The sequence below is a fragment of the Phoca vitulina genome, unplaced genomic scaffold (assembly GCF_004348235.1).
Source record: "Phoca vitulina isolate PV1807 unplaced genomic scaffold, GSC_HSeal_1.0 scaffold18, whole genome shotgun sequence".
Classification (NCBI taxonomy): domain Eukaryota; kingdom Metazoa; phylum Chordata; class Mammalia; order Carnivora; family Phocidae; genus Phoca; species Phoca vitulina.
The window spans coordinates 6,212,513-6,225,803 of NW_022589721.1; the positions used below are offsets into that span (position 1 = coordinate 6,212,513).

At 37.5% G+C, this 13,291-nt stretch overlaps 1 long non-coding RNA gene across 1 annotated transcript in view; it reads left to right on the forward strand.

Annotated features, from left to right (window-relative positions):
* Positions 1-13,291, forward strand: part of LOC116639491 — a 182,570-nt gene that overhangs the window by 38,146 nt on the left and 131,133 nt on the right. The window contains exon 4 of the long non-coding RNA XR_004300854.1: positions 2,956-3,041. This is a non-coding gene — a long non-coding RNA (uncharacterized LOC116639491). The remainder of the gene's footprint in view (positions 1-2,955; positions 3,042-13,291) is intronic.

A 13,291-nucleotide genomic window follows, 5' to 3' on the forward strand; every position in this document is an offset into this window, starting at 1 on the left:
TCAGATTTGTGAACTAGTGTTTCAGACACATCTCTCATATTTTCCTATGGATTTCTTTTGGGACTGTTAGACAGACATGTGTTTTTCTTTGGGTACTGCCATAGAACTCCCTTATGGGATAGATTTCAACCCTTAGTCAGCCTTGGGGAAAAATAAATGTTTCCTTATATATGAACTTAGTGCATATCATGTTGCATAGCTATTCCGGGTGCAAAGTCCTGATACATTATTCTCTGGGGTTCAGATTTTCCTTTCAGAGATACTTTGTTTGAAAACCTATCACTGTTGTCAAAGATAGAGGCTTACATACTTTCATACACAATGCTGTCAAAGTCAGGTCTCTAAACTATTCTTGATTCTATAAAGATCATAATTAAATTTCTCTCTTCTTGCCAAATTCCTATCTTTAATACCACATAAATAATCCTTTAGGGTATTGGTATTTAATACTGCCAGAAAAAGGTATTAAATGCTATAATTACAGAAAGATTATTTGGATAATATCAAACATGGAAAAATAAAGTGCATTTTAGGTCTCTACTCTTAGAATTGCCATGTAATGTAATGAAGTGAAATTGCTTCATGTAAAGAAGTTCGTATGATTGGGTTTCTAACTCTGGATTTTGACAAAATGAAGTGTTCTATAGGTCCCTAATGAAAGTAGATGATCAAAGGCAGCCATTCTCCTTTAAATTTTCTGTAGTGGGTCTTTCAATGAGAGAGATCAGAATCCTATAGATAAAAGATCACAATTTGAACTGAGTTCAAATTTGAGCTCTGGCACTTTTTAGTTATAAAATGGAAGAGTATGTTATATCACAGGGCATTTGTGGTGATTAAAATGAATGTAAATTGCATAGCTTGAAGCCAAGCATATAGGAAGTGCTTAATACATGTTAGTTAAAATGAATAAAAAAATTTCAACTCAACACTCTCTTCCAACTGTCTATGAAGCAAACTTAAACTATGGGAAAATTTACAAATGATCTGGGGATTTTCTTTTGACTAAAATATTTTGGCACCACTTATTCTGGTGGAAGGAACAAACATTCAGTGGCCACCTACTGCATGTCAGATGGTGTGTTTGAATTTTTGCATAGATGAGCTCATCAAATTCTAAAAATAGACAAAAAAACAAAACAAGCAAACAAATCTGTGAGTCTCATTTCAAAATAAGGAATTGAGCTCTAATAATAAGTTTCAGAGCTGTGATTTAAATTCATATCTGTTTGACTCTCTAATCCAAGCTTTTTCTGCTCTACCATTCTGCCTTTCAAATGGCAAAGACCTCTGAAATTCACATTATATGCTTTCGATATGTCATGAAGAGAGAAAAATAAAAATGGAAATTGATAAAGACTTTTACCATGCAAAAAACTTGACATTCACTATGGGAAGGCATAAATGATTTCAAATGGTGAACAAGCCTACAGACTTTTTGGGAGGCTTTTAAATGTGATTAGGCATACACAATCAGACATATTTTCAGACTTGCTTATGTAGATATTTCTCTTTTACTCCCACCCACAAATACATGCAGTCACAGTTGCCTGGACCAGTTTGTGTCTGCTGACAATCTTGGGCTCAGTTAGATGGGAGGTGGGTGGCTGGGAATAGTGGCTGGGAAATAACTACATTTGCATTTTGAAAAGATCACGCTGGCTGCAGTGCATAGATTAGATTAGAGAAGGCTAGATGAATGCAGGGAGATCAGTTAGGAGGCTACTGCAGTAGTTTAGGTGAAAGATGGTGATCTTAGAGTAAACTAGTAATAATCAAGAGGGTGAAAAGTCAGTGGATTTGAGTTGGAAGTGAAATCAGTAGGACTTTGTGATGGACTGGATATAAGTGGTAAGGTGAGGACAGTTTAGATAGAACTCTTAGTTCTGTCAGGTTCATTGAGATAGGGGAAACAGAAGTAGAATAAAATTTTAGGGGAAAAATCAATACCTTGGTTTTTATATATGTTGAATTTGAATGTACCAAATTTAGATATGTTGAGTTTTAGACTTCCAAATGAAGGTTTAGGATGGGAAGTTGAAAATAAAGATCTAAAACTCAGAGAATAGTCCTGGACTAGAGATATGAATATAGAGGGTGATCATAGTGTATATGGTGATTAAAGCCATGGACCTGGATGTGATTTTCTCAGAAAAGCATAATGGGTAAGACAGAAAGTTTGTCTACTACCCAGGCTTTTGGAAGTTTAATGTTTGGTAGCTGGGTGAATGGGGATGAGCTTGCAAAGTAAATATAGGAGTGACTAGAGATAGAGTAAAACCAAGTAGCTGTGGTAAGAAACTATTTCAAAAGAAGAGGTGATTAACACGTATGTTATAGATGAGGACTGAAACATGTCCGTAAATTTGTGACATGGAATAAATTAATGACCTTAATAAGATCTCTTTTGGTAAAGTGATGAAGGTAGAAACAATTGTTGAGGTTGAGGAGTGAGCAGTAGGTGAGAAATCAGAATAGTGTGGAGGAAAAATAAAACCTCTTGAAGAGTTTGGTTAGGGGCGGCTGGATGGCTCAGTGGGTTAAGTGTCCAACTCTTGGTTTCGGCTCAGTTCATGATCTCAGGGTCATAAGATCGAGCCCCACACTGGGCTCTATGCTTAGCATGGAGTCTACTTGAAATTCTCTCCCTCCCTCCCCCTCTGCCCCTCTTCCTGCTGACATTTGCACAGGCATGCATGCTCTCTCTCTCAAATAACTAAAATCTTAAAAAAAAAAAAAAAAAAAAAAGAGTTTGGTTAGGTTTTAAACCAGTTGGGCTTTCTTTTTTCTTCTTCCTTCCTATTTAGGAAAAGCAAAACTTACCATTTCTTAGGGCAAATTTTTTCTTGCCCCTGAACCAAACAGAAAAAAAGAAGAAAAGCAAAAAGAAAGAGAACTAAATTAAAGCCAAGTCTTTACATTTTGTCTAAGTCTCTGTATTCTTCTCTGTGTTAGAAAAGCCGGTTATGTCTCCTGCTCCTGAAAGAAGGGGTCCCGTAATGCCCAGGGCCTGATGCTTCAGGGAGTACCTCCAGTGTGAGGTGAGTGTGCTCTGTTGTTGTATTCTGGCTATTCTGTCTTCCAGGCCAGTCATCTGCAGAGGCTCTCCTTACCTGCCACGGGCAGTGTTTGGTCCCTGGCCTGAATGTACTGAGTTTTAACTAGGTGTGATTTTGTCTGCTTGTGAAATGAGACCTGTCACCACCTCCATGGGAACTGAGGTCCTGCAAAACTCTCTTGGTCAGGAGATGTAGTGTGGGCAGGGGTTTGTGCTGGTCTTCTTGGGGAGTAGCACACTGCACTGGGACTGAGGCAAGTGGAGCTGAGAAAGGCAGTTCCATTGGAACTGGGGTGGGGCTTAGTGTAAGCCAATTAGGCTGCTTCCCACAGGTGGCTCTGTGTTTCTGCAGAGGGGTGGGGGAGGGAAATGACACTGGTCCCCTACTTTGTTCTAAGAGAGGTGTCTCTGTGAAAGCTTCCTCTCAGGGACAAGCTCCAAGAAGAGCAAATAATTTCCCCACTGTGTGCCCCAGGTACTCTTCAGATCACTGTTTCCATGCTATATGCCCCTGGGTTGTTTCCCTGCCTTCTCTCCAAGAGGAGCGCAATACCCTGGGGACTCTATCCCAGCCAAGCCCGCTGACCTTTAAAACTCCTGGCAGTAAGCCCTGCTGGTTGCAAGAACTCATGAAATTCAGCCTGTCTCGTTTTCCAAGCCAGTGGCTAAGGGGAAACATTCTCCTTGTGCGGTCTTCTGTGTGCTTCTCTTTCTCTATCTCTATCTCTGTCTCTTCTCTGTCTCCGCCTATCTCTCCCTTCTTTGTGCCTGGCTCCCTGCCTTCCACAGCAGAGCAGCCAGGATCCATTTCTCCCCTGAATCACGTCTCTGTACTTCCTATCTTCTTTGATGTGGCCTCCTCTCTCCCTTTAGTTGTGGAGTTTGTTCTGTTGGTCTTCAGGTTGATTTCTGGGGGTATTTAAGATTATTTTATAGTTATCTAGTTTTATTCATGAGACAAAGTGCACCTAGGATCCTCCTACTCCACTGCTATCTTCCTGTCTCCACTATAATTTTTTTAATTAAAAAATTATTTAAATGAATATATAATAATACTGACTTCGTTTTGCCGTGCAGTTCTATGAATTTAAACACATGTATAGATTCTGTAACTACCACTCTAATCAGGATACAGAACCATTTCATCACCCTAGGAATCTTCTTCATGCTATTTGCACCCTTTCCTCACCTAACCTTTGGCGACCACTAAGCTATTCCCTGTCCCTGCAGTTTTACCTTTTTGAGAATGCCATATAAATGGAGTCCCACAGTGCATAACTTTTTGAGGCTGGCTTCTTTTACCTGAGAGTAGGTGCCTTTGAAATTCATCCATATTGTTGCATGTGTCAATAATTCATTACTTTTTATTTCTGAGTAATATTCCATTATATAAATGTACCACAATGCATTTATCCATTTATCTGTTCATGGACAATTACTTCCAATTGTTGGCAGTTATGACAAGAGCTGATATAAACATTCATGTATAGGTTTCTTATAAACTTAAGTTTCCTTTCTTTATAGTGATAACCAGGAGTAGGATTACTGGACCATATTGTATTTAACTTTATAAGACACTGCCAAACTGTTTACCAGGCAGCTATACCATTTTGTATCTTGGTTTTAAAACTAAAATGAGATAGACACCTATTAGAATGGCTGAAATTTTAAATACTGACAATTTCAAGTACTGGTGAGGATGTGGAGAAACTGGAACTCTAATGCATTGCTGATGGGAATGCAAAATGGTACAGCTGAGGGAAAAAAGCTGCGGGTCACAGTCTTTGATACTCCAATCACAGAAGTGACATTCCATCACTTCCATATTTGTTAGAATCAAGTTACTAAGTCTAGCCCACATTCAAGGAGAGGGAATTACAGAAAGGCATGAATATCATGGAGGAGGGATGACCCTTGGAGTCATTTAAAAAGGCTGCCTAAAACAATAATTTAAAGACCATGAGAAGAAAGAATAACATTTACAGGGAAGAATATTATATTTACACAGATATTTACCAATTCTATTGTTCTTCCTTTATTTCTAACATTCCAATTTCCTTCTGCTATCATTTTCTTTTTGTCAAAAAAAAATCCTTTTTTATTTCAGTGCAGGTCTCCTGAAAATGTATTCTCTTAGTTTTCCTTTTTCTAATAAAGTCTTTATTTCACCTTCATTCCTAAAGGATATTTTCATTGTATATACTGTGCTGGGCTGACAATTTTTCAGCTCTTTGAAAATGTTGTTTAACTTGCTTCTGGCCTCCATGTTTTCTTATCTTTTTCCTTTTTTTTTTTTTTTTATTATGTTCAATTAGCCAACATATAGTACATCTTTAGTTTTTTGATGTAGCGTTCAGTGATTCATTAGTTGCGTATAAAACCCAGTGCTCATCACCACATGTGCCCTCCTTAATACCCATCACCCGGTTACCCCCCCAACCCTCCCTTCTGTAACCCTCAGTTTTGTTCCCAGGGTCCAAAGTCTCTCATGGTTTGTCTCCCTCTCTGATTTCTTCCCATTCAGTTTTCCCTCCCTTCCCCTGTGGTCCTCCACACTATTCCTTATGTTCCACATATGAGTGAAACCATATGATAATTGTCTTTCTCTGCTTGACTGATTTCACTTGGCATAATCCCCTCCAGTTCCATCCATGTCGATACAAATGGTGGGTATTCATCCTTTCTGATGGCTGAGTACTATTCCATTGTATATATGAACCACATAATTTTATTTATTTATTTTAGAGAGAGAGAGACAGAGATAGTGAGCAGGGGAGGAGCAGAGGGAGAAGGACAAGCAGACTCCATGCCGAGGACAGAGCCCAATGTGGGGCTTGATCCAATGACCCTGAAATCATGACCTGAGCTAAAGCCAAGAGTTGGACACTCAACTGACTGAGCCATCCAGGCATGCCCCTGGCCTCCATGTTTTCTGATGAATTTGAATTATTCGTCATGAATAATGTGTCATTTACTCTGATTACTTTCAAAAATCTTGTTTTAATTTTTAGCAGTTTATGTTGTTTCTTGGATTTCTTTGAGTTTCTCCTGTTTGGGATTCACTGGGATTTTTGAATCTGTAGGTTTATGTATTTCACCATATTTTGGAAGTTTTGAGTCATTATATCTTCGAAGTTTTTTAAGCATTGGATTCTTTTTCTTGTTCTTCTGGGACTCCAATGACTAAATATTAGAACTTTTGATAATTAGTATAAATCCTTGAGGGTCTGTTACTTTTTTTCCCAATTTTTTCCTTTTTCAGTTGGGAAAATATCTATAGATCTATCTTCCAAGTTTACTTATTCTTTTCTTTATCATCTCCAATCTGCTGTTCAGCCTTCACAGTAAATTTTAAATTTTGGTTATTGGTTTTCACAGTTCTAAAATTTCTATATAGTTCTTTTGTATAACTTCTGTTCTTGCTGAGATTTTTCATTTTTCATTTTTTTTCTTTTTTTTCTAGGAACATTTTTATAATAGCTGATATAAGGCCTTTGTCCAATAATTCCAATACCTGTGTTGTTTCAATGTTGCCTTCTGTTGATTGTCATTTGCCATGCATGTTGAAGTATTACTAGTTCTTTATATGCCAAATACTTTTAGGTTGCATTCTGGATATTTTGAATGTAACATGAGACTCTTGGCCTTGTTTAAATCCTATGGAGAATGTTGATATTTTTGTTTTAACAGACAAATGACCCAAGTAGTGTAGGTCACAAGTTCTGACCAATCTTCTGTGGATTGTGGTTTCAACATCAGTTTTATTTTCAAAGCCTTTGCCATACTACTCTGATATGTCCCATGTACACACCATTCATTCAATGGGTAGTCCAGGATTTATCTCTTAGTTCAGTTCTCAGCATCTCTGTTATGCTGTTTAAGATCTGATCCATTCATGTGCAATTTGGGGGTGAGTCCAGGGGTTCATAAATAGTTTTGTGATGTTACTTTCTCAGGCTCCTTCCTGACCCCAGAACTTTTTAGTTTCCTGATGTTTCCATTGCTGGTTTTCTGGCTATAAAGCTGGAACTTTATTTAGCTTTGCTGCCCACTTTTCATTACTGCATCTGTGTCTGAGGTCCATTGGTGGGTGGAGAGATAGAGAAAAGAGCAATGGGATTTTGCCCCACTCTCTGGTTTTGACTTTCCTTACCCCTTGAGCTCTAAAATACATTCCCTATCATGACAAACTTTAAAAAAAATTTTTTTTTGGAATGAGTTTGAAAGGGGAAGTCATTTTGCTAAAAGCTTGCACTTTTCTCATTTGAATCAAAGCCTGTACTCTTATCTGTTACCAAGCACAGGAAGTAAATGGTAGGTCCAGTTGTCCTGGGTAGGCATCATGTACTGAGAGAATTCCTTGTAGGATAAGAGATCTGAAATTAACTGTAAGATGAGAGATCACAAAATAAGAGGTGCAAAAAGAAGGGTACAAGAGATAAATGGCTAGTGAATCTAACAGGTACTGCCCCTGCCACACTGACCTAATGTTGAAGTGGAAATATACCACTAGCCCTGAGCAAAAATAAGTTCATATATTTTTGAGTTCTATTGGATCTTTTGAGTTTATAAATTCCAAGTCCTACAGTGGCTTCCCTTTATAGGCCTTATGTCTGTTCAAAACCACATTTCTGCCCACAGTGGGTTAATAATTTAAAGATCACATTTTGATATTCCTGGGAGGTCTGTGGAACTCAAAGTAAATTAAAGCCAGGACTTATGGCCATACTCTTAACACCTTTTCAAGGTGAGAACACAAAGGCATTCCATTTAGGGACAGATAAATCCTTCAAAGATCTAGTTTTGTGAAAGTAAAACATAATAAGTATCATCCATTTTTTACTATGAATTGGATACTTAATCATGTGTCTGGTTATCAGAATAAAAATAAAATGATTTTCAATAATAAACAAAACCTTCCAAGTAATACATAAAAATGATGTCATTGAAATCTGAAAACTCTCCTTAACAGTTAATGTTTATATAAGGATGTCTTGCTGATGTCTGATGTCAGGAAAAACAGAAAACCTCTTAGAGAAAATTAGCTACTTGAACCTGGGCTGCTGAAAATGCATTTAGTAAGTCCTACAATTTTGGCAGAATGTCACATCATCTAAACGGAAGAGATAAACTTGAGGTGTAAGGGATATGGAATACAGTTTGCATTCTTGATTCTCCAGACAGTAGATTTTGGAAGGTGATAAGTTAAAGCTTTGTGGAAAAAAGTAAATTAATTTTGAAGCTGCCAGTGATATATCCTGGCTGGACTAAAATCAAGGCATTTTCATTAGTCGAAGTGACCTGAAAGCAATTGACATGAGGCTCTTTTATTTTGCTTTAAAGCTGTAATTTCCACATTGTTATTTTATCAAGAATTTTCCATATTGGGGATTTTACAGTTGAGTACACCCTCAAAATGTCTCATCTTTTCAACAATGAGAAAAAAAATCTTGATTATCAATAACATGAAAATAAATGTTTAGCTAAAGAATGAAGAATTATCAATAAGGTACCACTTAAAAGAATTCCTCTTCTTTCTTTATAATTCTTGTATATGATAAACAGTGTACATGAGAGTCAAAATGCTCTGAGCATCTCTGAGTATGAAAAGCAATTTGTTATGTGAAAAATACCAAAACTGCTTGTAGCCAATCTATATATATTATTTATAGATAGATAAGTGAGGAGGAGGGGAAAGACATCATTCTATTACCATTGACTGTAAGAATTTATGATATTCATTTAGTTGGTGCCAAATTTGCCAGATTTTGCCATATAAATATCTCTAGGGGCAATACTGGGTTAGTGACCAAGAGCTTGGGCTCTGCTGTCAGACTCTGTAGGTGCTATTCCTGGCTTCACTATTTACTAACTTTGTGGCTTTAGGCTGTTTGTTGTCTCCTAAGCTTCATTTATCCCATCACAAAATGGGGTTAATAGTGTGTATTTCATCGGATTCTTGTGAGCATTGAATCATCTCATATAAAATGCTTAGCATAAGTATTAGCAAAAGCATTTGGTAAACAGCCCCATAAATGTTAACTATTGCAATGACATAGAGAATCTATTGGACAAGTAGTGTAATTCAGTGAAAGCTCTTTCCACAAAAAATGTCCTATGAAAGAATTCTACCTTGGATATATATAATTCAGTCCAGCAAGTTTAGGATTGCTGGTCTTACATGTTTCAAAATCTGGTGTATAATAAATGGATTTTTACTATAATTTAAAAAATTGTTCAAATGATATTTATAAAATTAAGTTCCATTTAAACATTTACAGAAATGAATATATGCCTGTGAATTCTCAAGTTTCTTAAGAACTCAGTTTGGGGAAAAAAAAGAAAGAAAAGCACTCAGTTTGTAAACCTGAGTTATGTTGAATCTTTTTCCCTTTAGTATATAGATTCATATACAAAATTTAATACTAATCCATTCTGCCTACTCCAGAATCAGAATATTTACCTCACTCTACTGAAACTATTGTACCTGCAGGTGGAGGATTTAAAATAAAATATTTTTGAATTGAATTTGAATCTTTTGAATTAACTTTATTTGTGCCATTGAATATGGCAATCAGCGTTTCAGCTATATTTTTGTTATGTACACTAAAATAGTGGGGCAAAAAGAGAAGTTTAAATAAGAGTTCCATGACTCACTGAAAGTCATCATGAAAAGACTGAGCATTGGTTTCTTCTGACAAACTTCCAGGACAAAGGAAAGGTAGATTGAAGTTTTATGACTACTATACTGCTTGGTGATAATGATGCTCAGTGCATACTTTCTGAGTAATTGAATTCAGTTTAGTTTTGCCTGTACTTTCCCATTTTTCCCCATCACCAAGAATGCGCACCCCTCTGTTTATCCTTCAAGGCTCAGCTCAGTTCTTATCTCATTCTTAGAAAATTTGCCATGGTGTTGATCTTCTACACCAAGTGTGGTAAATATCCTTTGTAGTAGTTTCATGGTTCTTTTTACTCCATGTAGGTGAGGGCATACAGCATATCACTGATTCTTTTTCTCCCTGTCTGTACAGTGCTGAATATGTTGTAGAATCTCAGTTAGTATTTATTTGTTTTTTCAATGTACTTGAGTGATTCAAGTGTGTGACTTGAAGCCTGTGATTCTGCAGCTGCTTTGTTAATCATTTTTTTGAACCAGAGTTGGCATTTCTGTGAACTTACAGGTGAGATGCTTTGACTATAAAAGATGCAGTATTTTTTTTCCATCAAGTTTTGCCATGCTTCTATAAGTATGGCTCAAGACTCCCCTGAAGTCTGGGTTTGTGTATCTACAGCTGTTACTAGAGTGTTATTTTCATCTTAGAATGAGTAGCAGAACTGTTACTTTACTTCATTAACTCTGAAACATAGAGGGCTTAGTTTATGTTTACTAAAAAGGTTTTCGATGTCAACTGGAGGGCCATGAGAGGTTCTCTGGGCTCTGTTTTCCATAATTACCCAATTATCTACCTCCCCCCTCTGTGTTCTCTTATGAGAATTATAAACTATTGTTTAACTCACTGGAACTCAGTGCGAGTTGGAAGAGTTTTCATTTCATAGCAAGCAACAATCTAGTGAATGTAATAATTGGATGATGAGAACTGCTTCTTCAGGAAGGGGTAAGAAAGAGGCAAATGAGGCCAAGAAGACCACCCTGGTGAAGAAAGGAAAGTTTACCCCAAAGAAGATTTTTTAGCAATGAAGATAGGGTGTCCTGAGGTTTTTTTTCTTATGCGTGAAGCCCAGATTTCCTGGAAAAGGATTTGGCCTGCACAAACTATAGTGCCCAAACACAAATGTATCATAGAAGCATGAACAGTGGGTTGTTCCTGTTACACATCCCACAAATTATCTCCTCCCTACTAATTCCCTCATTTCCAGATGCTGCAAATAAACACTGCTCCTGTGTGGATGACTGAAAAAAATAGGAGGAAGACACAAGCAAAGGAGGACTAATGACAGAGCTTTTACACTTTAGCAGTCATGAAGGTTTGGATTATAAAGAAGACCCAGAGTGGGAATATTTCCTGAGCTCCTGTTACAGACATGTGAACAGCTGTTCTGGACCTTCTCTTCTATAAAAATCCTCATTGTTTCTTGGTCTCTGCAAGTAGAAGTCAAACTGCTCAGCTTGCTTTGAATATGAAAGTGAAATTGTAGTTGGGTTTGCTTTGACAAGGATCAAGGTCTGAATTTTGTGGGATATTCTTCTTAAATATTCCAAGTATACTTCCTACCTCTCTAAAATATCAATAGCTGGAGACATTTCAGAAATCATGAAGTAAATTAAACCAGGCAATTTGGGGAAGATTTCCTGGGGATCAGAGGCAGTGGGCAGCTGTTTTATTTTATCCTATAACAAAGCAAAATCTGTGTTGTTGAATAAGCCACCCTATCAAGGCTATTATTGAGCAGCCACAATGCATGAGAAGTCTTCATTGAGAATTGGGAAGGAAACACCACAAAATGGGTTAGACCTAGAAAAACTAAACATTTTCTGGGCAACTTTCTCTTTTTTTAATTGGTGAATAAAATATCAGTTAAAAATTACTATCTAGTTGTTCATCAAAAAGGGAGCCAGAGATGGTTGACTTGAAGTCTGTAATCACTGCTGGAGAAATGATTTTAATTTTGGGTTCTGCTCCATTGAATATTCTGAGCATTTCACAGAAGAAAGTGCACAGCATCTGAAGTCCAAAAGAGGGTGGACAGTAACTTGCTTTCTGATTATGAGCGTGACATTTTATCTCTGAGCTTTGGTTCCTCATCTGTTATGAAAGGATAATAATGATAACACGTACTATTCAGGATTGTTGTGGTTGGTGAGGATTAACTGAGGCAATGCAGAGCTGAGGAAATGGCAAAGTTGGAAGGCTTTCTCAGATTTTAGGTCCTTTCTTTCTTAGTCCTTACCTCTTTCTTTTAAAGCACCTGGCATTTGAGATTCAGAGCACACCCTGGACCTGGGTGGGCCTAATATAACCTTGATTTTTTTCCATTTAGGTGTTTGTGTGCACATAAATATGCATGTGGAGTTTAGGGGAGGAGAGTTCAGAGTCTCTAAATCAAGGCCCTGGCTTTGGAACTGGACCTTGAAGTAAATATCAGTGAAGGAAAGATTCACTTTGCCTAGTGCCACTTCCAAAGAGACTATAGAGTTTGATCATCCTGATGGGTGCCCACAGTACGGGCATGATACAGGTTAGGATGGGCAAGAATATTTTCTGGCTTTCCTTCAGTCTAGGTCATTTAGAGATAATCATTACAGCTCTCACAAAGGCCAAAAAATGATCACATGAATGCTCCTTATTTGGGATTACAACTCTTACTGGCTTGAAAACTTCTAATTTCTCAGGACTGCATGAAATTGTTAAGCCATTGTGACTCTCTGCATTTAGTTTCTTCATGACTCCTAACAAAGCCAGTTCAACTTCTTCCTATCCCTCTAGTCAAGGCTGCTTTCATCTACTTCTCTTTTTAAATTCTTTTTCCTCTACACAGTTGTGTGTTTTCCAAAGGTTTAACCACAGTTGCATAAATATTTTTCCTATTATGAATCTAAAGCTGACTGTAGGGAAATAAAATTTAGTCAACCAGATTTTCTACTTGGGAGTAGAAAGGATTCAGGGGAGCTTCCATAGGGTGGGACAACATCCTCCTGGGAAAATATCAGTCACACTAGTGCAAATTACACTAAACAATGCTACTGATGACTGAAATTAGAAAATCCCCATGATTCACAAACTTGAACCGTTGCCTAAAATATAGCACTACTTGTATGCTTATCCATTTAAAAAGCCAGTTAATAGAGTGTCAAAAGGTTTACTTAGGCAGAAAAGACCTCCATATTTTCAGAATTGGCAAAATAGCTGTAGTTGGGGGTAGAGGGTATCAGATAGTTCTCACTGTAAGGGTGTGTGCTTGACTTTCCTACCAGTTCTTCTTTAAATTTCTGTGATAGTTCCATTAGATTCTTTAAGTTTACTTATAGAACCCACTCCCTGGTTGAGAGCTAAAGCTAATATTTTCTTTCTTCTTCCCTTCCCTTCCTTTCTGTTCCCTTCCCTCTCCTTCCCTCTCCTCTCCTCTCCTTTCCTTTCCTTTCTTCCCCTCTTCCTCCCTCCCTCCCTCCCATCCTTCCTTCCTTCCTTCCATCCTTCCTTCCTTCCTTCCTTCCTTCCTTCCTTCCTTCCTTCCTTCCTTCCTTCCTTCCTTCCTTCCTTCCCTCCTTCC